The sequence below is a fragment of the Callorhinus ursinus genome, unplaced genomic scaffold (genome assembly GCF_003265705.2).
Source record: "Callorhinus ursinus isolate GAN/ISIS: 27379988/994484 unplaced genomic scaffold, GSC_fseal_2.0 scaffold5, whole genome shotgun sequence".
Classification (NCBI taxonomy): domain Eukaryota; kingdom Metazoa; phylum Chordata; class Mammalia; order Carnivora; family Otariidae; genus Callorhinus; species Callorhinus ursinus.
This window is the reverse complement of record NW_027397067.1, coordinates 58,951,638-58,977,942: the sequence shown is the minus strand read 5'-3', so window position 1 is coordinate 58,977,942 and position 26,305 is coordinate 58,951,638.

Below are 26,305 nucleotides of genomic sequence, written 5' to 3'. Positions count from 1 at the left end.
CTTCCTACTGGCACAGTACTCCAGGAACACTGTTCAGGTCACCTTTATATCAGCATATCAGCCTTGTCACATTTTATCACAGTTAGCTTTATACTTGGCTATCTCCCCTCACCCTAACATATGAGATTAAGGGGTTTTTGTGGGCAGCGGTTATGGCTTCCTCATCCTCTTTCCATAACATCTAACATAATGTTGAGTCCATGTTAGCTACTCAAACAGTGCTTGATAAACCAGTACATTTAAAAATAAGTAATTTAAGGTATTTGATGAATAACTTCATTTCATAAAAACCTTTTTTATTATTCTTCAATTTATATTAAACACAGCCCACATATCAATAGAATTAATTCACCAATTTTTCAGTATAAGTTTGTTATTGATTTCTTTTCATGGCATAAATTCAAGGGATGATTAAAAATCAGAAAACATAATCTTTAAAATAGAGAAGCTAGATAAAGGAACCATGCCAATGAATGCATACACACACACACACACACACTCCACATAATTCATTTTTCACACACCCTTATCATATTTGATGTCCCAAGAAGAATTAGAAACTTCTGTTCTTCATATTCTGCATATTCCCTTATGACGACATCTGGCTTGCCACTTAGCTTTCAGTCTAGCTCCATCTTCAATTTCCTGATGTAATTTTATGACTTTCACTTATATTCTCCTACATTCAGGTTTTGAACATTTATGGGATACACCTTCATTTAAGAAAGAAATATATTTAGGGATTGCATATAGTCCTAACACAAGTTATTCAGGAAAATACAGAAAAATAATTAAGGGATTAGGAAGAAGGGTGTGGAGCAAAGGTGGTTCCTTAAAATACGTAAGGGAGGGTCTTTGGAAGGACATTTGTGGAGAAGGGTATGTTGAGGAAAGGAAGATGGTGTTCTCACTTGAGAGAAGGAAAGAGATTCAGTACTTAGGTTAACTGAGGTAAGATGGGTGATCAGCAGTGATATATGAAGTCCCTAGCAATGGTTCCTGAACAGGTAACCCATTAAATACTAATTTCACTAGTTATTCTGAGGAAGCATGTCCTACACTCAGATGATTTGGACAACACTTCATCAATACACACTCACAGAGAAAGATAACACCTGTCAGCATGTTCAAGATTCTCAGAAGTTTCCTAGACTGAGGCAGCTTGTGTTATTTGTTTTTTCCGGAATTTTACAATTACTTTTTCCTGTGGCATACTCCTCATCTATGAAATAAGCTTTGGAAAATGTTCTTGTATTTCTTTCTTTCTTTCTTTTTTTAATTCTCATCATTTGTCTTTTCCATTTTCCAGCAGAGGCTTGGACTGGAATGTCCTTCACATTTTTGTTAATAGTATCCCAAAAGGCACATGGAATTTGTCTTTTTTTTCCTTCTTTCCTGGAGAGTAGTGTTACATCATGAATTGTGTAACACTTAATCATAATGGTGCCAAAGGCTGTGCTAAACATGTGCATAGAAACAGCCTCATGTTATTTTTAGGAGTGTGCCAAATCAGAGTGAATTTCATGTACTTTACTTTGGCTAGAGATTTTTGATGTATTTCAAGCCCCCAATATTGTTTTCCAACATTAAACTTCCAATAATTATTTATTATCACAAGAGTATGCATTCATACAAAAATTCAGGCAGTTTATCATCCTGTAATTTAGTGCTTAGACTTCAAATTGTATTAAAGGACAGAACCAAATAGTATGATTATTATTACTGAAATTATGTGTTTTTGCTTCATGGAGAAACCTTTGCTTTATGTTCATTGAGTTGCCCCTCTTAGGTATAGCCTCAGATTTCTTCAGCAATTTTAGTTTCATTGTTTCAACAAGATTTAAAAAGAGATTTTGAAGGGAATGATACCAATACTGACTTTTAGCATAATGGGATTGGGTTTCATTTTTAATTTTAGTCTTTTTTTTCCTAACAGCGCTTAGATCATCAGGTATAAGCCAATGTTTGTCCCCAATATCTGTTTCTACTTTCTTCCATTATCAGAATTTTAGCTGTAAATAAAGCTATATAATATAATGAAGACTCTACTTCATAGACTTTCTTGCAACTGGATGTGCTCATATGACTAAATTCAGGCCAAAGATGATGTTAGTAGAAGCTCCATGTATTAGCTGCTATAAGCCGTCTTTTGCTCATATCCTTCTCCTTGTCTCTAAACTAATGCCTGGAACTTGGGACCATTTTGAACTATGAGGAATGCCATCCCTTGGGGGACATGGATTTTGCCCAGATCTCTGACCAGGTCCCTATGGAGCGTGATATAGCATTGGATCACCTTCTCAAATTGTTCAACTTTTATGGATCTCAATATATTCTTCAGTAAAATGGAACTACTTCCTATGGCCACTGGGAAAATTTAATGATAAAATACGCAAATAGCACTTGACAAAATGCCTAGCCCACAGTGCTCAATAAATGACAGCTTCATGTATTGTTGTTTTTTTAGTATCCTGATTACGTAGTTTCTCGACTCTGACCTCCACTTGGGTGGTCAGGGTCCACTTATGAACCACGGAGTCTGGTATTTAAGGTTTCATATTATTGTTGTCTACCAGCCAGGCAGTATGTCACCATAAATTAGAGCTTATTTTCCTTTTAAAAATGCATAACTCACAACCTTGTTTTTTATTGTCTAGGTTTCGTGATTCTAATATTTTTAAAATTCGCTTTTTGAAAATATTTAATATTTTGATGTTTAATGCAAAGGAAGGCCTCATAAAATAGATAATTTAATATATAAATTTGGTCAAAACCTTGATAAAAAAAGATATTTTAGATTTAAAAGTTACTTAGCAAACGAGGAAAGACCATTTACTTTCACTACCTTTGAAATTCTGAATGTATACATAGGCATCATTAAGTATCCGGAGAAGGGCTTTCCTTTAAAGAGAAATTCTCTGTATTGTGACTTGAATGCATTGAGCTTGGCTAATTTTATATTTATGCTTGAACTAATTAAATTATTTTTAAGAAAGTGATATTTCCAATTCTCTTTCTCTTGTCAAATGCAGGGTGTTCATTTCTTTAGCTGAAAATGAACCCTTGATATTTGAAAAAAAAATTTCCTTTACAAAATTATTAGGGAATTAAAGCAATATGATAACTAAAATCAATACCTAATTTTGGATTTGACCTTGGGATTGAGAAAAATGTTATAAAGGGCATTATTGGGATAATTTCCAAATTAGAATAGAGACTATAGATTAGAAAACAGTATTTTATTAATGTTAGACTTTCTTATTTGAGTAAAAATGTGTTTATGTATGTGAATATCCTTATTCTCAATCTATACAATACTGAATATTTAGAAGTAAGATGTCATATTATATGTAACTTACTCTCAAATAGTTCAAAGGGAAAATAAGCACAAATAATAAATATAGATAAGATATTAACAATAGATAATTCTGGATCAAGAGAATTTGAATGTTCTTTGTGATATTCTTATACTTTCCAATTAAATTACCAAAAAACCCCACAAAACCCCAAAACCTAGAAGAATGCATCTTATGCAATATTTAAGAAGTTTATATCCACAAATATTTATATTAAAAAAGACAAAAACTTCTATTAGAAAAAACAAAACTATATATATACATATACAACACTACATATATACATATATGTAACATTAAGGACCACAAATCCAAAAGATGGTATTAGACAATACTAATACACATGGCTTACTTATAAATCTATAATATAATGCTGCTAATAATAAACGTGTCTCTAGAAAATAAACAATATTGAGAATGGACCATGTATAAATTCTTGTATAACAGAGCATACTGTATCAGTAAGTTGAAATTTTAGACAAAATGCACAAATTCCTAGAATATATTTTATCAAATTTGGTTCTAGATAAAATAGAAATCCTGTGTAGCTTTATATCATTAAAAAATGTATCAGCAACAAAAAATACTTTCTACCATCAAAATTAGTACACACACACACACCCCTCAGATCCAGAAATTTTATAAGAAGTTGTAATACATTTTACAAAAAATAGAAAAAGACAGAATGATACTTAAGCCAATTTATGAGGTCAGCATTACGTTGATATTTGTGACAATACCTGACAAAAAAGAACTTGAGAAAGAAGATTATGAGCTAATCCTATTTGCTAACATTGATGAAACTATTAGCTAATCAAATTATAAATACTAATAGAAGCCATGCCAAGTTGGATTAATCGCAAAAATGCTAGGATAGTGCATTTGTCATAAAAAGAAAATCATTAATGAAATTAATGGTATAAATATGCCTGCACAGTCATATTTTTTCCCTTTTATATTCATTCAAAAGCAAAAATAGGAGACAGATGCAAACTGCAAATTCAATTGTTGAGTCTGGGCAGAAGCCTTATGGGAAGAAGTAAAATAAAGAAGCTGATGTTCAGGGTTCTTCCAGAAACATTGTGGGGATTCCCACACTGTGTATCCCGAATCTTCTTTCTTGGTTTACCAACTGGATTTGATGGAAGACTTCTAGTATCTTCTGGAGAAAGAATGCTCAGAGAGTATATGTCTATTCTATCTTCACATTTAATTATTAGTTTTTTTGGAGACAGAATTCTAGTTTGGATATAATTTGCTCTCAGAATTTTGGAAACTTGCCTCCATTATTTTTTCTAACCTTCACTGTTATGTATGAGGTCTGTCTCTATGTCTATATTTTATTTGCTCTTGCTCTCTCTGAAAGTCAGCAGATTTTTCTTTTGCCCCAATATCCTAAAATTTCACGCTGGTGTGTTTCAGTGTGGTCCCTATTCATTCATTTATCTGGACACTTTCTGGGCCCATTTCAATCTAGAAATTCATGTGATTCAGTTCTGGGAATAATGACTTGATCAGGTCCTATTTTCTGTTTTCCCTTTTTTTCAGTTACTCCAATTACTTAACCATTTCATTCTTCTAAACTGGTCCTCTGCATTCTCTCTTTCTCTCTTTTCTATTTTCCATGTTCCATTATATTTTGTCTTCTTTCTGGAGGATTCCCAACATTACTGTCCAAATCTATTGAGTTTTTAATTTCTGCAGTATCAATTTCTATTTTAAAGAACTTTTAAATTTTGTTTTGTTTGATTTTCTATGTTTCTTTATAATACCCTTGTTATTTTTCATGCATGCAATATTTTCTCTTCTATTTTTTGACGAATTTAATAGTAGAGTTTTTGTAAAGTTGTCTTACCTTTGCATAATATAAGTTTCCTCCAAGTTGTTTTTGTTTATTTGCTTGTTTGGGTTTCTTTCTTTCTTACTGAATGGTTTCCTCAAACATTTGGTAATTCCTTTTTTTTTTTTTTTTTTTTTTTTTTTTCTTTCTTTAAGATGAGACGTAGGGAAGCTGGTCAGAAATTCTGTGCCTCAAGGACTTTGGGCTCACCTAAATGATAGTATAGATCATCTTGGGGAGACTTTTTTCCCAGGTTTTTTCCTTTAATTGGATAGATTATACACAGAAGACTATATCAACCTTACTCCTGGAAGTTAAACTGCCAGTGTTTGAGGAGATAAATGAGGGAAGGAATTTAGAAGCCTAGTATTCAGTAGTCAAATTTACTCAATTCTATTATTTTCACTTTAATACTAAACTCCTGAAACCCAGAGAACTTTTATTTTATCATCTCCAGAGACTGAACCTTTAGTCTTATATCATGGTGGAAGACAAGTACTCAATAGCTATGTGGAGTTGGTGTCTAATTACTTTATAAAAGACATTTAGCCAATCTACCTATTTTTTGGTCCCCTTCTTCACTATAACTTCTAGAGAAACTTAGTGCCATTGATTTTTAAGCCTTTGGGGACTCTTCAACCTAAACTGGGTAATTTTTGGCTTTCACCAGTGCTAAATATGGAATCTGCTTCCTCTGATCCATTAGTGAGTTCGTAGGCACCCATCTACTTACTACCTTTGAAAAGTTTGTGGTTGGTTTCTCCTTTTCTTCATCCTTTGCCCTTATTGGTTAATGCCTTAAAAAATCAGCTTGTTCCCACTTTAGTTAGAACTTTTATCTAACTATTTATTTATTTTAGATTTTATTTATTTAGAGAGTTTGTGTGTGAGCAGTGGGCGGGGCAGGATGGGAGAGAGAGAATCTGAAGCAGATTCTGCACTGAACACTTGGCCCATCCTGGGGCTCGATCTCACTACCCTGAGATCATGACCTGAGCTGCGATCAAGAGTCTGACACTTAACCGGCTGAGCCACCCAGGCACCCCTAGTTAGAACTTTTAGAATGCTGGGACTTAATGCATATTTTCAAGCTGAAAACATAAAGTAGATATTCAAAAGAAAATGGAAAAAATTTAAAGTTCATAGAATCTGTGACCCTAAGGAAACTTAGGAGGAGGTTTTTGCAGGATGTTTTCCTAGACATCTTTGGTTTTAGTTTTGTCCTAAATTGGCAAGGCCCAGGGAGAGTGAAAGCTTAAGGAGAGTTATCTTTTTAGCTGTGAGCAAAGGGCTATATCTGGAGAAGGAAATAACCAGCTGATCTCTGGCATGGTATAGAAACCCATACAGAAACCAAAAATAACAATAATGATCATTATCATTGTTTGAACTATTTGTTTGTGCCAGTAACTGCTCTGAGCATTTTACATATATTATCTCAGATAATCCTTATAACATATTTGTGAGATGATCATGTTTATTTTCATTCTATTGATGAGAAAATTGTGGGTGGGAAGACGTGCATTAATGATCTAATGTTACCTAACTGCCATCTGGAGAGCAAAGAGTTTAACATTCTAGTCCAGTCAATTCCAAATTTTTTTTTAACCACAGCATAATAAAGAATAGAAAAACATTAATCAAACTTCCCTAGTGCTGACCACTTCTCAGATTGATAAGAGTGCTAAAGAAAAATATTATTCAAAAACTCATTCTTCTATTAAAATCAGAGCTTAAAAATTGTGCTCAATTCACTATGATCTGAAATGTGTATATATTTGATGTATCATCATTATTATCACCTCAAATTCTTGATCTTATGGGAAATTATTAGACTTAAGTGCAAAGTTAAAGAAAACAAGTCTAGTTTTCACTTAATTAGGACAAGTATCATCTACACAAGGGCATGTGTGGACAGTTGTGATTTAGGTTCTTGAGCTTAGTGTAAACTGGGCTCATTATAAGTTGTCTTTTTCTTATCAGAAAATAAAGGAGGAATGTGAAAGTTGTCAGAGCATACGACAATCAGAACCTGAAATTTCTTTTTCATGTAGATGCCATAATTTGGTCATTTAGAGATACTGATTATTTGTACATAAACATAAATGTAACATTGATTTTTTTATTTTTAATGTTTAATTTTTTTGTAAGATACCTTTAAAATGTACAATAACTAATTTGGATATAAAATTCCATTTTGTCCCCAGTTTAAGTGGTAATAAATACTTAAACCTAATCTCTATTTTTGTTCTAAAATTCTTTGGGAAGAAAATACTTATTGAATTATTTTTCAAGTCAGTTATCATATTTTCAGTTTCCATTAATTATTTCAGTTTGATGTTGACCTTCGTATAAAAAATCCAACTCTTTATTGTTGGAGGAGGTCACGAGAGGACGTGACCACTGGTTGATCTGAGAGCTGGACCCGGGCAATCCGGGGCTCTTCACTCCCACCCTTGTCCTTGGAATGTGCATTCCACCCACCATTCCCACAGTGGGAGCCATTTTCAAGGTCACAGACTTGAGAGAATAATGTGTTGTTGAAAAAAATCTGGTCAGTGTACATGACTGAACCCAGTTAAGGCCTCTATACAGACTTTTAAGATTCTGGCAGGCAGTTGGAGAGAACTACTCCTTCTGAGGCGACCCAAGACAAGCTTTGTATTTAAGTTCCTTTGCTTTTGAACTCTGCCTCTTTTCTTCAGTCTCTCCTTGCCTTCCCATGCACTAGGGTTGTTTCAGAGTTCACCCAGGAAGTTTCTGAGTTTTCAAACCAACATTTGTGTATTTGATTTGTTTTTCATGGTGAAGAAACAATTTTTAAAAATTAACATTTTCCCCTTAAATTCAGCGATGAAGAAATAATTTCTTTATTACTCAAAAACATTTCTGATGTATATGAAAAACATCTCAACCTTTAAGCAGTCTGAATTTCCTATTCTGGTGAGACTGGTTCTTTTAACATGTTTCCTATATAAATAGATGAAAGTTTTGGCTCTGAATTTGGTAGTTTAAGTGTATTTTCTCATTACTCTTTGTTTAATTTAAGTGTTTATAAACTAGTTTTGACTGTGACTGAGAGAAACCTGGAAACAGAGTTTCTGTGCCAAGTTCTTATCATCTTGTAGAATTGAAAAGTCATTTTCATACACTACAGAGAACTTCGTGATCACTTTGGTATGGTCACTGTTTCCTGCACCACTGTCATAGATCTTACATTGGAATTTGCATTTCAAGTGATTATGACCTGGACACACAATAGAGTATATATCCTTTTAAACTGTTATTTATAAAAATGAAAACAAATACTTTTAATCTACTAGGTTAAAAAATGCATTTTAGAGACCATATAGTAGTTAGTAGCTCACAAGGTGAACTTTATTGCAAATATTTAAACACACACACACCCTCCCATGTACACACAGAGTTGTTAACACTTTTCATTGAATGATAAATCTAATCCAGTCTCTTCAGTATCTCCCTTTCATTAGCCTAAGGCCAGCCAATCACCATCTAATTTGGTGCAGTCAACCTAAGAATTCCCTTGCTGCCTGAACCCCAGCTCATCTCATTCTTATTTCTTGCAATCATGGGTATTAATTATATGCTAGGACTTACCTTTAGCTATTTTAATTATCAGAGTTTAATTTTGGCAGCAGCAATATAGCTGATTCGAGCCTAAAATTGCTTTGCATTATACGTCTGTGTCTACTTCACCATGGAAAGATCCAAGATGTGCTCAACCTTGGATCCACCTGTGGTCATTTAATGACCATGAAATGGTTACAGAGGAGGGAATATATGGGAAGATACCAGTAATCCACTGACAGTCCTGCTGATCAACAGCACAGTTTCTCAACCTCGGTACTATTGACATTTTGGACTTAAAATTCTTTGCGGTGGGGAGCTATGCCTTGTAAGATATTTAGCAGCATCTTTGGCTTTTACCCAGTAGCCAGTAGCAACCCCTTCTCCCAGTGTTTGACAACTAAAGCTGTCTCCAGACATTGCCAGATGTTCTCTGAGTAGCCCAATTGCCTACAGTTGAGAACAACTGATCTTATCTTTGGCTACAATTTATGGTATTCCTGATCCAACAGTGTGGTGTTTATTGTTTTTTGAGAAAGGTAATACATTTCCCCGATTTAAGAAACAAGTGGTTGTAATTGTTGCATTTTCTTGTGGCATACTCATAAAAAGAAAATGTTATTTGACATTGGCTGGAAAGAAAAAAATGTAGCCTCCTTTAATTCAGTTTCTACAAGGCAGCTTTATTGGACACTATTAGTATCTTACTAGTACCAAAGATTTCTCCTAGTATCTGGAATTTTTTAAATGTGATTCTTTAACATGGCCTTCAGGACTGTGTAATTTGGCTTCTGCTTCTCAAGTCAAATTCTTTTCACACCATGCCTGCACTTGTTCAAAACTGAAGTGGTCTACTTTCAGTTTGTCTAAGGCACCGTTCGCTTTCACTTACCAGGACATTTGCATAAGCGTTTCCCTCCAATAGGAAAGAATCCTTTTCAATCCTGTATCCTCCCTTCAGCCAAAAATCACCATGGGGATAATTCCTACTCAACTTGAAGATCTCAACTTAACTATCATTACTCAGAGAAATTGCAACCTAAAGTTGGCCTCATTATTATTATATTTTTGAATGGGAATATTTTTTTCCATTTTGTGGCATTTTAAAAAAGTTTACAATGATGTTCGTTAATATTTAAACTTTATATATCTGTCCCCCCACTAGATACTATATGACTAGGAACTATGTTTGGAGAACGTGTGAATATTCACTATTCAGCACTATGTTAAATGTGTTAGAGAAATATGTGGGGACTGCTCATTGATCCTGTCTTTTCTCTCCTCAATTTTAGTACCTACAAAGTTTATGATTCTTATACTTCTAGTTCAGGAGGTCTATGAAAATATTTTCACATGTCTGAATCACTGGTTATAATAAAATTGGAATATTATCTGTATAATTCAGAGGCTATATATGAGATAACTTCTCTGTAAAAGTTCCAAGATTATGTTGGCTATAGATAAATTATTAAGTGAGGGTTTGATGAACATAGTGCCTAAGGACTGTTAATCGGTTATATAATTTTAGGATGCTCAGAGTACAAATAGTAGGATTATAGTGACTCCTAAATAGATGGGACAGACAAGTGCCCCACCTTATATAGCAAGTCTGAGGGCTATCATTTCTTAAGTCAAGACTATGCAAAATTGGGTATATAAAAATTTTAGCAAACTGTTTCAAAATATAGCATCATCCTGGATACTCACTTCTCATAACTTGGCTCATCTGCCTACGAGCCCAGAAAGGCACTAGCATTTCTTTTCCCATGGTGGGATGGGGGAATTCCTTTAATTTTTTTCAACACGAAGTAAGCCATCAGAGATAATGTTCATCAATGTGGGTAGAGAGACATAAAGCTTAATCATGGTTTTTGGTTTGTTCCTCAATTTCCCTGGATAAAACCACCAGCTACAAAGAAAATTGAAGGAACAATCAGCATCTTATACTTAAACCCAAGACACTGACATGTACACACATGTTATATGTTTCTGGGATGATTAAAAAAAAAAAGAAAGAAGGAAAGAAAGAAGGAAGGAGAAATAATAATGACTAAATCCATGTATTTTTATTTTCTTGAAATCAACAAGCACTCTGACCAACCCTTATTGAATATTTGTTTGATCATGCACACAGCCTATTCTTCATCCAGAAAGAATGTTAGATTTGGTAATAAATGTATGATGTACAGGTGAAATATGGAAATAAAATTATATTTGTTTTTCACAGATTAAAAACTATTATTCATTTAAATTTGTACACTCTCATTAAAAAATTAAGGAAGCTTTGAAGGGAGATAAATATCACGAAGTGATGCATATCGTCCTCAGTGTGAATTGTCATGGAGTTGTCAATGCCAGTCCTCTTTGTTTTGATTTAGCATTAGAGGTACGGAGGGATGGGGATTCTCATTAGTCTTTCAACTCAACTGCTTGTACATTTACTCATTTTAGCCTTAATCTCTCCTCTGCTTTGTTGCTTTCTTGAGACATCGCCGAGATCTAACTCTTAATTTTAGCTCCAATCTCTGCTTCTACCAGTCCCGTCCCCAAATGTGAGGTTTGGGAATATTGCCTTCATTTCCTTTTCCTGAGCATCATCCTGCCTGTTTCTCATGCAAATTATCTGATATTTTCATGAGTTATGTTAATTAGAGGTTGGGAAGAGAGGCTTTTGTTTGTTTGTTTTTGTTTGTTTGTTTTTTTAATTGGAAGAGAGCAAAGGGTGGTTTCTTTCTTTGTAGCAGCTGTGGCGCTCTAGGAAGGACTAAGAATGCAAAGAGCAAATTATCCTAACTTTGCTTACAGGAATGGTTTTAGAGCACTGCATGTAGAGAAAGCGTTTGTTTTCCAAAATTATTTATTATAAGAATTGATCAGAGCACTAGAGCACTGTTACTGGGGGCCATCTGCTGGAGATAGAAACAGCTTTGTCACACATCCTTTTTTTATATCGGCATTCCTGTTGGAAATTGTAACCATAATCATCTCTCAACAGGGGATTCTAAGAATCTTAGGTCTTCAGTAGGTTAGTTGTTGTCTAGAGAATACGAGAGGGAGGAAGAACATTCAAATAAGGTTATTACCCAAACTATAGCCTTTTTCCTGAGCTACATGGACTCATTTTAACTACAGATGGGATTTAACCAGTTAATTCTTATGTTTTAGCTATCAGGAGCCACCAAGGTACTAGAGAGTAGGATTCACAGAGCCTGAATTTTCTAGCTCATTGCTTAAACCTGCTGAGTCGTACTGTTTCTGTATTGTTCTGTACACAAGATTGATGGAACACAATGACGTTGTACTAATGAGGATTCTTTGTCTGCAGGTAGGCATTAAATGTTGGTATAATCAGATTGGTAACCGAAATTAGCATAGAAATCTGGCAAGGTAGAATTTGTTTTAAGATGGTAACAACTTTCTCTTTTTTTAAAATTGCCATCACTGATACACTTTGTTTACTCAACCAACTTCAAGAAAGTGCTAAGGACTTTTCTGAAACAGTAACTCCAGTAGAGAAGGAGAAAAAAAAATATTTGTTTCTGTAATGTGGTAGAAAGAACTCAGTGTTCTCAGGAGACCTGATTTGATTCTTGCACTATTTTGTCGTGTAACCTTGAAGACGTCAGTTGATCATTTGGTTTTAAATTTCCTCACCTATAAAACAAGACTGGCGATTCCTGTACCGCCTATCTGATTAACTTATTGTAATGCTAGTGTATGTTAAAAACATTTTATAAAGTGAAACAGTGCTGTGCTATATTAACTTGAAATATACTTAAGTGCGAAGCACTTTTGTTTCTGTAGCTATGATCCAAAATATTCCCTGACTTATGAAAATTTCTGGATGTATTGAGTTGACAGTTGGATACAGTAGTGATGTTCCTCATTAGAAGGAATACTGAATTACGTGCTAGTGAAGGATCTCAAAAGATGGAGTACCTAAGAGATGTTATGGTGTAATAGAGGATAATATCTGTTTCATGGACAACCACAAAGTAACATTTTGAATTCATAGTTTTAAATATATATCCTAATATATAGCATATTAAATTTTTTTTGCAACATAGTTTTATGCCACATAAATCAAATGTCTTGTTTATTTTCATATGGTTTGGCAATGGTCAGCAGATTGTTACACTCCATTGTGGAGAATTTGAAAATGACTTTATGCTATGAAATTTTGAAGATGTTATTGTTGGCATATAGAATGGATTTTGGTGGCTGGACAAACAGTTGAGATTTCAAATCGAGTCAAAGCGATTCCCTTCATGAGCAAAATGCATGAACATAAGTGCCTTTCTTTAAATTTCTCTGTTATTTTTCTATCATTTGGTAAATGTAAAAGCTTGAGAAAATCTAATTATAATTTAAAGTCATCTAATGAAACCCAAAATATCTTTATAGTGACGTATCTAGAATGTACCAATATCTATTTCAGTTGCAATACTTAAATGTGCCAATATTTTTATCATCTATATCCTTATTAAAAGACATTTGCGGGCTCCTGGGTGGCTCATTCGGTTAAGGGTCTGCCTTCAGCTCAGGTCATGATGGGGTCCTGGGATTGAGCCCCGCATCGGGCTCCCTGCTCAGCTGGAAGCCTGCTTCTCCCTCTCCCACTCCCCCTGCTTGTGTTCCCTCTCTCGCTGTGTCTCTGTCCAATAAATAAATAAAATCTTTAAAAAAAAAGACATTTGTTTTGCAGTTGAGATATATTGACAGTGATGTTCTCTCTACATTTTTTTTATTGGGGGGGAGGGGCAGAGGGACAGGGAGAGAGAAAAACTAAAGCAGGCTCCACACCCAGCACAAGGCTTGATGCAGGGCTGAATCTCACCACCCTGAGATCATGACCTGAGCCAAAATCAAGAGTCAGACACTTAAGAGACTGAGCCACTCAGGCACCCCCTCTCTACATTGTTTTTTTTTTTTTTTTTGCTTCTGAATAGAAAACATTTTTATGTGATTGAATGACCATGTTGCAATAACTGTAAGATTAAGTAAAAATCATGGAGTTTAGTGTGGTACATCATATACAGCAAAGTTATTTCTACCCACATTTAAACGTATGCATCGTCATTGTTTTGGTATTGAATGATAATGAGTCATAACTGGAAGTCTAGTGGTAGGGTCTAAAAATGTACCTATTTCACATTTTTTTTTTCTTCCCAGCAGCTTGGCTCTACCTCACTTCCAAGAAGACAAATACCAGGTTGGGCAGCAATGTTATATCCTCACCTTTCTACCCCAAGGTAGGTGTATTTTTGACTGTCATTCAAATTAGGTTATATGTCATTAAAAAAATAATATTTGTTTTTTATATGAATATAATGGCTTTATGGCTCAGTTTTTTCCTCCCTCCTTTAAAAAAACTCTTAGTGTAAGGTTTGCACATTGAATTCTGGATATAGTAAAGCTTTTTAAAATGTTTATTTTGTACCCTACTAAGCATCTTCCCTGCAGATGTAGAATTTATAACTGTACTTCTTCAAATTTCTGAGCTTCCATTCTTACTGTGTCTTTTAACACACTTGGAAAAATTATTAGTCATTTCCTATGTATTTTACACAATCTAATACATTTGGTGAACTCTGAAAGATCAACAATCTAAATGGGAAAGAAGGCAAATTAATAGAAGAATACATGTTTTTAAGGAGTATAGGTAGATCTCTCATTACAATAATTTTCTTTAATGATTGTCAATAAAGTTCTGAAATTATATCTGTAGTATTAATAAGGAAAGCAAAAGATCATGTACAGTCATCAAAGATCTTTCTCCTAACTTTTTTTTTCAAAAGGTTCACAACAATTCTATGACTGACAGGTAGTTTTTTGACATTCTCTGAAATTTTTTCATTCCTACTGTAAGATTTAGCCTGTAGCCTTCTATGATCCTCCTCTCATCCCTGCTCCCTTCCCTTCCCCTTTCTCTCTCTCTCTCCCCACCTGTTCTTGGCTGTTCCTAGATTGTGCCTTCAGTTTTCTCATTGCACAGTGAAGACGTGCACTCTCCCCATAGTATAGGGTTTTTATAAGGATTACATTTTGTGCACTCCAAATGCTTCACATAGTGCATCAATACTTGATAGAAGTGACCATCATCATCTGGAGGTTTTTTTTAAAAGATATTCATTTATTTATTTATTTGACAGAGAGAGAGAGCATGCACACGCACGCATGCATGAGAGAGAGAGAGAGTGAGCATGAATGGCGGAGAGGGGCAGAAGAAGAGGGAGAAGCAGACTCCCTGCTGGGCAGGGAGCCTGATGTGAGGCTTGATTTCAGGACCCTGCAATCATAACCTGAGCTGAAGGCAGACACTGAGCCAACTGAGCCACCCAGGTGCCCCTGGAGTAATTTTATTGACAGTAGTGCTCTTTGAACTCCAGGAACTTAGCGTCTGGTCCTCAATAAATGATGATTAAACTGAACTGTTTAACACATCTTGTTAAACCAATCTCTTGAACCACTGCTGTAGTGAACAGACCCTCATTCTTGACTACTGCAAAGTCTGGTATTTTGCTTTTTATTAAACATCATTGCCTGGTAAAAAGTTCTGGTAAAAAAAAACTACCTTTCCAGCCTTATCTGACACTGATTTTTCTTAGGTGTTATTTCCATTAAAAGAAATTATTATTCATTTGTTTTCCCTCTTTTATATTTTTATCTATCTATCTATCATCTATCTATCATCTATCTTTCCATCTGTCCTTCTAGCTGTCTGTCTGTCTGTCTATCATCTAATTGTCTAACCTATCTATGCAGTCAATCAATATTCCTTTTTTTTACTCTATGTAGAATGTCCCCTTTATCTGGCAAATCAGAAATATCTTTGGAGACATAATTGTCATGTTTTCTGATTTTATTTTAGTATTTTTTGCTTACTTCCCTCCCTCCACCAGATATAGTTACCTTCTCTGTGTGCTCATTCAATTTTGTCTATGCTTTGATTTAAACACTTACATATTCTTTTAAAGTTAGTGTTAACCTTTGTTACTTTCTTTAGACATCGAACTCTTCTAAGGTAATTCTTGTACCTAGTCATTGAAACACTGTCCAACACCTAGTAAAATGTCTAATACATAGTAAGTGATCACTTAAAAATGTTTGCTAGATTATCTTAATCTTCCAGACTTAAAACATTGGAATTTAGTTTACTTTTATGCCCTTCCTTTCTAATTATTACAAGTTTTGGTCTCTCCTTTCCATTCTCAATTGCAAAATTCTGTTTGAAAACACACACAAAAAAATGTTATCTAACCGGGCGCCCGGGTGGCTCAGTTGGTTAAGCAACTGCCTTCGGCTCAGGTCATGATCCTGGAGTCCCGGGATCGAGTCCCACATAGGACTCCCCACTAAGCAGGGAGTCTGCTTCTCCCTCTGACCCTCCCCCCTCTCATGTGCTCTCTCTCTCTCTCATTCTCGCTCTCTCAAATAAATAAATAAAATCTTTAAAAAAAATGTTATCTAACCTTTTCTATATTATCTATAGATTAGATTTCTAAACTGCAGAAAAAATATTTCTTTCGTGGCTTCATAATACACATGTAACATCCTCTATCTGCAATTTATTCTATTTATGTACCTGGTGTACTAGCTTTTCTGTTGTTTGAGATAAGGAATGGGATATGTAACATATATTTGCAAAACTGCAAGTACTTAAAGCAGCTATGACTTGACAAAAAGGATAAATGACTGTGATCCTTCTCAAACCTTTCTTGCTGGAGAGACCACATTGACATTGCTAGAATCCTCCTTTACCATTCACTTCCCCCAGCCCACATCTTACAGACTGGGACAAATGGCACCATGGCATCTCCATATTCTAGCAGATCATACTGTCACAGTTTTGGCCTATAATAGCAAATCATATTTAATTTATAATAAATGTGTGATTTTTTTTAAAAAATGGTGCAATTTAAAAGTACTTTAGGAATAATTCTATTACTTGATTAACTTTAGTATTCTAGTGGCAGTACTTTCATCATAAAGTAATTAAGCAGAAAGATTAAATGGCTCTCACTGGCCAAATACTGACAATTTGAGCATCAAAAAGAATAATAACACTGTTTTATGCATAACACAATGAATATAAAAGAATCTAGAATTCCATAACAGTAATAAAATAGTGTTAAGGGCTGGCAGAAAAAAAGTTCTTTTGTATAAAGTACAAATTAATAAATTCAGAAGGAATGGTAGAAATAGGAGGTCACATGACAACTCCCATTGATATAATTAATTCAGATGAGGCTCTTCAACGGATACCAGAATTACTGGGTGAATGGTTGTTGAGGAACAAATTATTTCCATAGTCTCAAAGTATTGCCCCACAGATTATGTTTTTATTGTAAGAGGATAAGATTTAAAAGTAGTTCCTTTACACTGGAGAAATTTATGGGCTCACCAAAGGATTAAACTTTGATAACACCAACCCTGTGTCAAACTGACATCATGCTCCTACTGAAAAGCACGGAGAAGTCAATGCTCTTATGTAGCAGTGAGGCCATTGGTGGTGAGAAAACAAGCAAATGCAAGTTAAGAAACATTTTGCAAAACCATTAGCCTAGATTTTTTTAAATGTCGGTGTTGGGAAGAAAATAAACAGAAAAATAGGTGCTGGGAGACTGTTGGAGTTTAAAGAGTCATGGCAGCTAAATTCAATTTTGTAATCCTTGATTGAATCTTGTATCCAGAAACAGAAAAGCATTTATGAAATAATTAAGGGACAATTTGTGATATTTGAATATGAAATTTATATTACATAATTGAATTGTACAATGCTATATTTCTTGAGGTGATAATGCATTTATGTATTTTGATTATGTGGAGAATATCCTTGTTATTGAGACATACAAATGTAATATTTAAGGGTAAAATGTCAAGGTGTCTGCAAGTGATACAAATGGTAAGACATATATGTATAATACACACACACACACACACACACACACACCTCTTTATGTATACACAGTGAGAAAATTAAAGCACTTTTGTGTTTATAGCAGTTTTATTAATAATTGCTAATGCTCGGAAGCAACCTAAATATCCTTCTGTAGGTGAATGGATAAATAAACTGTGATATATCCAGACAATAGAATATTATTCCATGCTATAAATAAATGAGCTATCAAGCCATGAAAGATAGGAAGGAGCCTTAATGAATAATGCTAAGTGAAAGAAACCAATTTGCAAATGTTACATAGTATATGATTCCAACTATATGATATTCTGGAAAAGGCAAAATGATGGAGACAATAAAAAGATTAATTTTTGCCAGGAGTTAGTGGGAAGAGAGGGATGAATAAACAGAGCATCAATAATTTTTAGGGCAGTGGAATTTTGTATGATACTATAATGATGGACACATGTCATGATACATTTGCTAAAACCCATATAACACCAAGAGTGAACCCTATTGTAAACTCTTGATTTGGGTGATAAAGCTGTGTCCAGTTAGGTTCCTCAATTACAATAAATGTGCCATCTCTGCTTCAGGATGGACATAGTGGAGAAAGCTGTGTGATGGGGGCGGAGATATATGGAAACCATGTACTTTCTGTCCAATTTTGTTGTGAACCTAAAACTGCTCTAAAAATAAAGTTTAAAAGAAAAAAAATACCTAAAGTAGCTATTTTTCCCATAACATTATAGGCCATTAAAAATAATTTTTATTTTTGCTAGTCTGAGATGTGACTAAACAGTCTCATTTTTCTTTACATGTTTTAAAATTATTATTAAGGTTGACAAATAGGTTTGCCATTTATATTTCCTCACTTGTTAATTGCCAATGCATTTCTTTTGTCCCTTTTTATTCTAATGACCTATAAAGACTATATAGTAGTGATAGGTTACCCTCTTTCATATTCAATATTTGTCTGGTTTGTTATCTTTTAACTTTCATCATGATATTTTTTTATCATAAGAAGTTTTAATATATAGTCAAGTCTGTCTTTCCGTTTCACACCAGGATTACAGAAATATTCACCTGTGTCTTCTTTAAGCACTTTTGTGGTTTGAATCTTTTTGGAATTCTACATATATTTCTAAACTGAGATATTATAAATTTCATATTTTTCCAAATTGATATGCCATTTATTGAATAAATGTTTACCATAATTTAATTTGTCAAATTTCATATAAATGACTTTTTTTTCCTGGATTCTCAGAAAGGAACAAACATATGGAATATTTCTCAGACCTAAAATTCCTTTCCAATAAAGTTTCCATTATGCAGTGTTTTATTTTTTTTATTTTTTTCTGCCAGGATGTTTGCAAAATTCTTCAACATTAGACATTTCAACAGAAAATAGATGCTTATTATTTTAAATTAATATTTTCTACAAGCCTATCGTAATTTAAATATCATCATTGTCGTCATCATAATGATGAGCACAAACATGTATTAAACACTTTTAATATGCCAAAACTTTGGCTAAGCCATTTACAAATATGACCTCATTTGATCCTCAGGACAACTTGATGTTTACATGTTAAAGAGTGAAGCTTTGAGGACTTTAATAACTTGCCCAAAGCCAACATGAGTCAGGACTCGGCACAATCTCTAGCTCAAAATCCCATTTCTTAATCATTATATAATATTAAACCTTTTTAATCTGCAGATTCGGGTCCTTTTTCAGTCAGTGGTTTTATTTTCATTATGTTTTTGAACATTCTATTTGATTTGTTGTACTTCCTTTTTTGGAGGCATCCATCATTTACAGTTTAGATTTCTTTTTGTCCTTTCCTCTCTCTCTTAACTTTCACATTCTTTTTGTGTTTCTGTTAACATTCTGGGATTTTTTTTTTAACTTGTGTTGTTCTTAATGTCATGAATTTGGCTTTTCAGGCTGTACTATTTAGGAATTCAATTTGAATACTTACATAGTATTAATTTATAATATGACATGTTTGGACAATCAAGATTTAAACACTATATTATAATTGATTTTTAAATAACAGAATATACCTCAAGTGATAGAATAAAACTAGAGCCTAGATTAATGCGGTAGGAAATGATATTCACAGATGGATTATATGTATTTAATAATTGCACAAGTAAAATAATATATCAGACAAGGAAAGGATGTAATTCAACAGCTTATAAATGACTGGGTTATTTTTACATAATTGTGTGATTAATTAAAAATTATATATCTGTAATCTTGAAAATCAGAAAACCAAATTGAAAAGGCATTGCATTCGGAGCAGATCTTAAATACAGCTCCTCATAATGTGACTTGAACAAGTATCTTAGCCTTTCTGAATGTGTTTCATTATGTATAAAATGGGAAAATTAGTATCTTCCCTATAATTATGTTTTAAAAATAAATAATGCTTCTAAGAAATTTTAAGCTGGGAAATAATGTAAAATATATACCACAGTATATTATAACTATTATTATTTTGATATAAAAATTATCATCTTTAGTTGTCAGGGCTTAGAAGAACTACAATTCTTTACCTAGCTATTTCAATTTGTCATTGTTGCAAGAGACCAAGAATGTGCTATGTCATATCTCTATAGAAGGAGCTATAACCCGTATTTTTCCTTTGAAATGTGTACGCCCCAATAATAGATGCTTCTCTCAAATTGTAGGCACATTAACAAATGCCATTTCAGATATGCAAATGCTCAAGGGCATGTTTCTGAATAGATACTGTACTGCCTTAAAGATAAATAACAAGAAATGAGAATGTGGTTGCTGGGATTTCATCCAATGAGGTCTGCCATTTCAGCAGCATGGGGTATACACTGAACTTGACTTGGTGGCAGTTAGCAGTAGCAGCTCATGAATGTAGAGAGATTTATGCAGGGTGACCTTCATGACTCAATGTGCTTGGGAGCTTTGTGATTTCCACAGGGGGTACTAATGGGACATTCCATTGACAACCACAATGAGTGTTCTACCTCCCTGGCATTTTTAGAGCACATCTTTATGCATCAGAAGACCCCAGCCTTGCACAGGGCTGCTTTCTAAAGAGACAAGCTACTGGATGAATTTTGCAAAGGACACAGTTCATCTGCATTCTTGTCAATTAGCTAGCCATAACCTCAAAGGTTTTTTTTTTTTTTTTTCTTCAGTGTTTTGCTACTTCACTGCCATGATGCACATCCAAACCTGTGATAAAAGTGATTAAATCGATGTTAGGCTCAAGGGGGATAGGATCTGTGATAGCTGTTGGTAGGGGGTTTTAGAACAACATTTGATCTCAGAATCAAAGTGCATTGAGGCGCTACAATAATGACAAAGCATATCCAAATAGCTTCATTTTGCTCATGTTACCATCCAAGTAGATTAGTGAAGTTCAATAGGCATATTGCATCTAGACTTCAATAAGATATTTATTAAGCTGAATATTAGCTCCGTTTTTGGAAAAGTTGGAATAATTCCAGTGTCCTAGAAGCAAGCTAATAGTTGAATTGATTTCAGGTGCGAAACAGGTAGCCAAAGATGTGTACCAGACTCTACCCTGTTCTTGTCTTACTCCTATTGATTTATTGGATGATATTATAAAAATATTCTTAGCAAATTTACAGAATGAGAAAATGTTCAATTATAATTGTTTCAAAAGATTTCTGTATGCTGAAACAGTGATCTAAAGCTAACATGGTAATATTTAACAGCAAAAACAATTATGTCTGATTGTTAGAGAAATTAGGATACTTAGTTTAGGGAAGAAAAATTTGAAGTAGAGGAAGGCTAATTAAAAAATATTCAGAGCGCCTGGGTGGCTTAGTTGATTAAGTATTCAACTCTTGATTTCAGCCCAGGTCCTGATCTCAGGGTCTTAGGATTGAGCCCCGCATTGGGCTCTGGCCTGAGCATGGAGCCTGCTCAAGATTCTCTCTCTCTCTCCCTCTGCCTTTCCCCCTAGTCGCTCACACACACACGTATATGTGTGTGTGTATGCACGCTCTCAAAATAAATAAATAAATCTTAAAAAAAAAAGTTTTCCAAAGAAAGAGGAGGTTGCTTCAGCATATGCAGAGTATGCCTTGATTAGTGATATCCCAGCACATGGTGAAGGATACTTGGATTTTCTGAGAGAATGGAGAGCCTTTAAACTGCCTTAACTCTGAGCATCTGTGCTTTTATAACTGTTGAACTCAGTTGTTTTAAGCTAGTTTAAAAGCCGCTTTAATCCCTGTCTTTTCCTTTTAAAGTCCAATATGAAAATTTCAAAATGTGTTTAATTTTATTTTTAAAAATTCATTTATTTATTTGACAGAGAGCAGGAGAGAGGGCGAGAGACAGCACAAGCAGGGGGAGCAGCAGAGGGAGAGGGAGAAGCAGGCTCCCCACTGAGCAGGGAGCCCAATGTAGGGCTCCGTCCCCAAGACCCTGAGATCATGACCTGAGCAAAGGCAGATGCTCAACCAACTGAGCCACCCAGGTGCCCCAAAATGTGTTTAATTTTAAATAGGGGATCACTGTGTTTGAAGATGTTATCAATCCTTCTCACCTAGCATTGAAAATGAGACCCAGACACATCTCATTTAACATTTCACTATTTTTAAAATCAAGAACAGAGCTTGTTTCCATAAGATTCTGTCCCCTCACTATCACCATTGAACCTAATGTAGAGTAAAAAACAATTACAAAAGGAGGACATAAAGTTATTTTTAAATATAATTTTCCTGGTTCCAATTGCAGTGATCATTTATTCAAGTAAGTTTCAGTGCTATATGCTACAATAGCATACCAAACTTTATCATTAATAATACTCAATATTAAAATTTTTGACCAATGTCTGTCTTTCCTCCTAAAACCTTTTTTTTTTAAAGAATCCCTAGCACTTGGCACAGTAGCTTTCCAATTTTTTTGGTTAAGTGGATATATTTCACATGCCTTTTGCATCTAATTTTGTTTGTCCACCAGTCTTTGTCCCCCATCTCTTAGCATTTGTAAATAGAACTCCCCTCTTTAATATTAAATTGAGCAAATGCTATATTTGCCTATAGCATTTCAAATACTCGCCACTTTAAGGATATATCTTTAAATCATAAGTCCCTGTAATCGCTTAAATTGTTTTTTAATCATATGGAATGTGTTCACCTCTATTGATCTTTCACATTCATGAGTTCTTAACAATTTCTAAAATCTTTAAAAATGTGTTTATTTTTTCTTTGATCTGAACATTTTGCACCGGTAGAACATTGCGATTGCTCATAACATATGATAAAATACACTCTTGCAAGGTCTCCAAATAAATTACTTTATTGATCTGATGTGTTAATCCATATTTGTCATAATTTTAAATTTATTTCCTCTTATATTCCTGTTTTAAGTCTTTATAGAAGCTAAGTTTTTACTACTTCAAAAAAAGAAATATATTTGACTCAATATTTTAATGATTTCCACAGAAAATTATGTCTATTTCAAAATGCTTTCTACATACTTAAAACAACTGAATGCATTATATTTTCTTATGTAATGGATTTGAGATAGCCATATAGTTAGCAGAATTCTAAGACAGACCTCAGGATTCACTGTTTCCTGGTGAACATGCCCTGAATAATCCCCACGTTTTTTGAATATGATGAATTTTACTCCCATAATTAGGATATGTTATAGGTTAGGAGGGATTTTGCAGATATAATTAAGGTCCCAATCAGTTGACCTTATGAGAGAGAGGTTAATTCAGTAGGCCTGAGCTAATCACAGTATTCCTTTCAAAGCAGAGCGTCTTCCAGGCAGGTGGTAGAAGAGGTAGAAGTGATGGGCTGTAGTTGTCCTGGAAGAAAGCAAACATTCATGTTGTGAATTGCCTCTGGTGGCCACATGGTAAAGCACTGGAGGCAGCATGGAGGAACTGAAAGCTAACCTTAGCCAACTGCTAGAAGGGTAACGGGGCCTCACTCCTAAACTGGTGAGGAAATGAAGTCTGACAACAACCAGTGAACCTGCAAGACAATCCTGAGCTGAGATGAGGACTGTAACTCAAGTCAACATTTTTATTTTAGCTCCTGAGACCCAGAGCAGAGAATCGAGCCACAGCATGTCCAGACTTAGGACCTACAGAACCTCTGAGGTAATAAATTTGTGTTGACTGAAGCTGCTCCATTTGTGCTATTTTGTTACACAGAAATAGTAACCTTATAAAACTCAGGAAATTTGGGGGTGCTTGGGTGGCTCAGTCGGTTAAACATCTGCCTTCGGCTCAGGTCATGATCTCAGGGATCGAGTCCCGCGTCGGGCTCTCTGCTCTGCAGAGAACCTGTTTCTCCCTCTCCCTCTGCTGCTCCCCCTGCTCTTCTCTCTCTCTCTGTCAAATAAATAAATAAAATGTTAAAAAAAAAAAAAACTCAGGAAATTTGTCATTTGAAATTCACCAGAAATGAGCATCAAAGAAAACCTTCCCAAAGTTTCTCCTGAAGGAAACATCAAGAAATGTATAAGTTTCAGTTTCAGTAGACATCATCTAATCTAATCCAGTTAAGGTAACTGACAGGTAGAGTAAATGCCTTTCCTTAAATCATCCATAAACTTAATCAGGACTGGAAACAACATCCCATGACTCCAAAATCAATGCTCTTTCCACAGGACTCAGTTAATGCATTTATTCATGATTAGAAAAGGGGTGCTAATGGGAATCATGGGTATATTATTTTATTTTTAATAGGTAATGTATCACTAAAATATCCTGTAGCTATTCTTCCTTCCTTTCTTCTTTGTTTCTCTTCTTTCTTCTTCCTGCCTCCCATCCAGTCAGAGTTCACCCATTTCATTTGATTGTCATAGCTCTGTATTACCTTTTAATTCAGAACAGGCTCCCCCCCCTTTTTTTTTTGTACTATTACATTGACTTTTTGAAAACTCAAGGCCAGTTGTTTCATAGTATATCTCACATTCTGGGTGTAACTGTTTATTTGTATTCCTTTTAAATATTTTCTGCATGTCTTATAAGGAAGTTTGGTCTATAGGTTTTATTAGATACAGTAAAACATTTGGCAAGAATACTTTATGTGGCTGTTGTGAACTCCATAGAGCATCTCATCAGGAGACACATGCTATAAGAATATCCCCTTATTAAAGACACTAAGTTTGAACTCTTGATTAAGATAGTAAATGTCATTCTCTTCCCATGTAAAAGTGCATTCTTCTGTTTGTATTAGTGAGTAATATGGGGGGGTGACATGTGACTATCTTATTACTCAACAACATTTTGCCCAAAACTTTTAGCATCCATAGGTGAGCCTTACTGAATAGATTATTATATAGGGGCTGAATTAGTTTTTTGTCTCTGCCATAACAAAGTATCACAAATTTAGTGACTTACGACAACACAAATTTATTATCTTACTGTTCTGAAAGTCGGAAGTCAGCACAGATCTCACTGGAATAACATGTATTCCTTAGCAGGGCTGAATTACTTTTTGGACGCTCTAGGGGAGAATCTGTTTTCTCAACTTTTTTCCAACTTCTAAGGGCTACCCTCATTCCTTGGCTCATCACCCTCTTGCTCCATCTGCAAAATTAGTGACAACAGGTTAAGGCCTTTTTACATTATGTCTCACTGACCCTCTTCCCATAGTCACATCTCCCAGTGACCACAGGTAGGAAAGGTTCTCTGCTTTTTCATGTGATTAGACTGTGTTCGCCCAGATAACACCAGAAAATCTCCCCACCTATGGGTTCTTAACTTAATTACATCTGTAAAGTCTCTTTTGCCATGTGAGGTAATATGTTCATGGACTCCACAGATTAGGATCTAGACATATTTGGGAGGCCCTATTTTTGCCTCCAGGTGGATTACAAAATGTTGATTAACAAAAAAAAAAAATTCTATTATTACTTCTACTTATGGTACCTGGCATTCTTATGTAAAGAAACATAGTCCCCTCCTCTATGGATTCAAAGATTATTTACATTTTAATGTGTGATAATCAATTCTTTAATTTTCCTTTTTGATGCTTACACTGACTCAAATTATTGTTTCCAAAGTTATGCTAATAATTTGATATTCACAATCCTGAGAAATAGATAAAAACAGTTGTTTCTTTAAGAAATACTTATTGTTACCTTGTCCTAGACACCAGATACTGTGCTACTTAAAATTTCCATACATGCATTGAACATTTATTATATTCTTTCTACTAATCATTTTGTGTGCATTAACTCACACAACACTTATAACCACCAATGAGGTGAACTGTCCCATGTCACAGATGAGGGAACTAGAACAGAACAACAGAGTGATGGGATTCAAACCCATAAATACTGACTTAAGAACTCATGCAGTCATGTGCCAGCATCAAGGGTTCTTAACTAGGGGTTCATAGAACCCTATAATTGAGTTTCAAATTTCCAGGAGAGAAAGGGTCTATAGTTTATATCAATTTCTCAAAAGAAATGTGAAAACTAAAGAAGATCTGGGTTCCATTGTTGTGTTGGGGGCTAGGGATTCATTGCTGATTAGGATAGATGGGAGTAATTCCAATTCTCCTTTTTTTTTTAATTGAAATGTAGTTGACATGTAATGTTAAATTAGTTTCAGGTGTATGACAGTGATTTGCCAG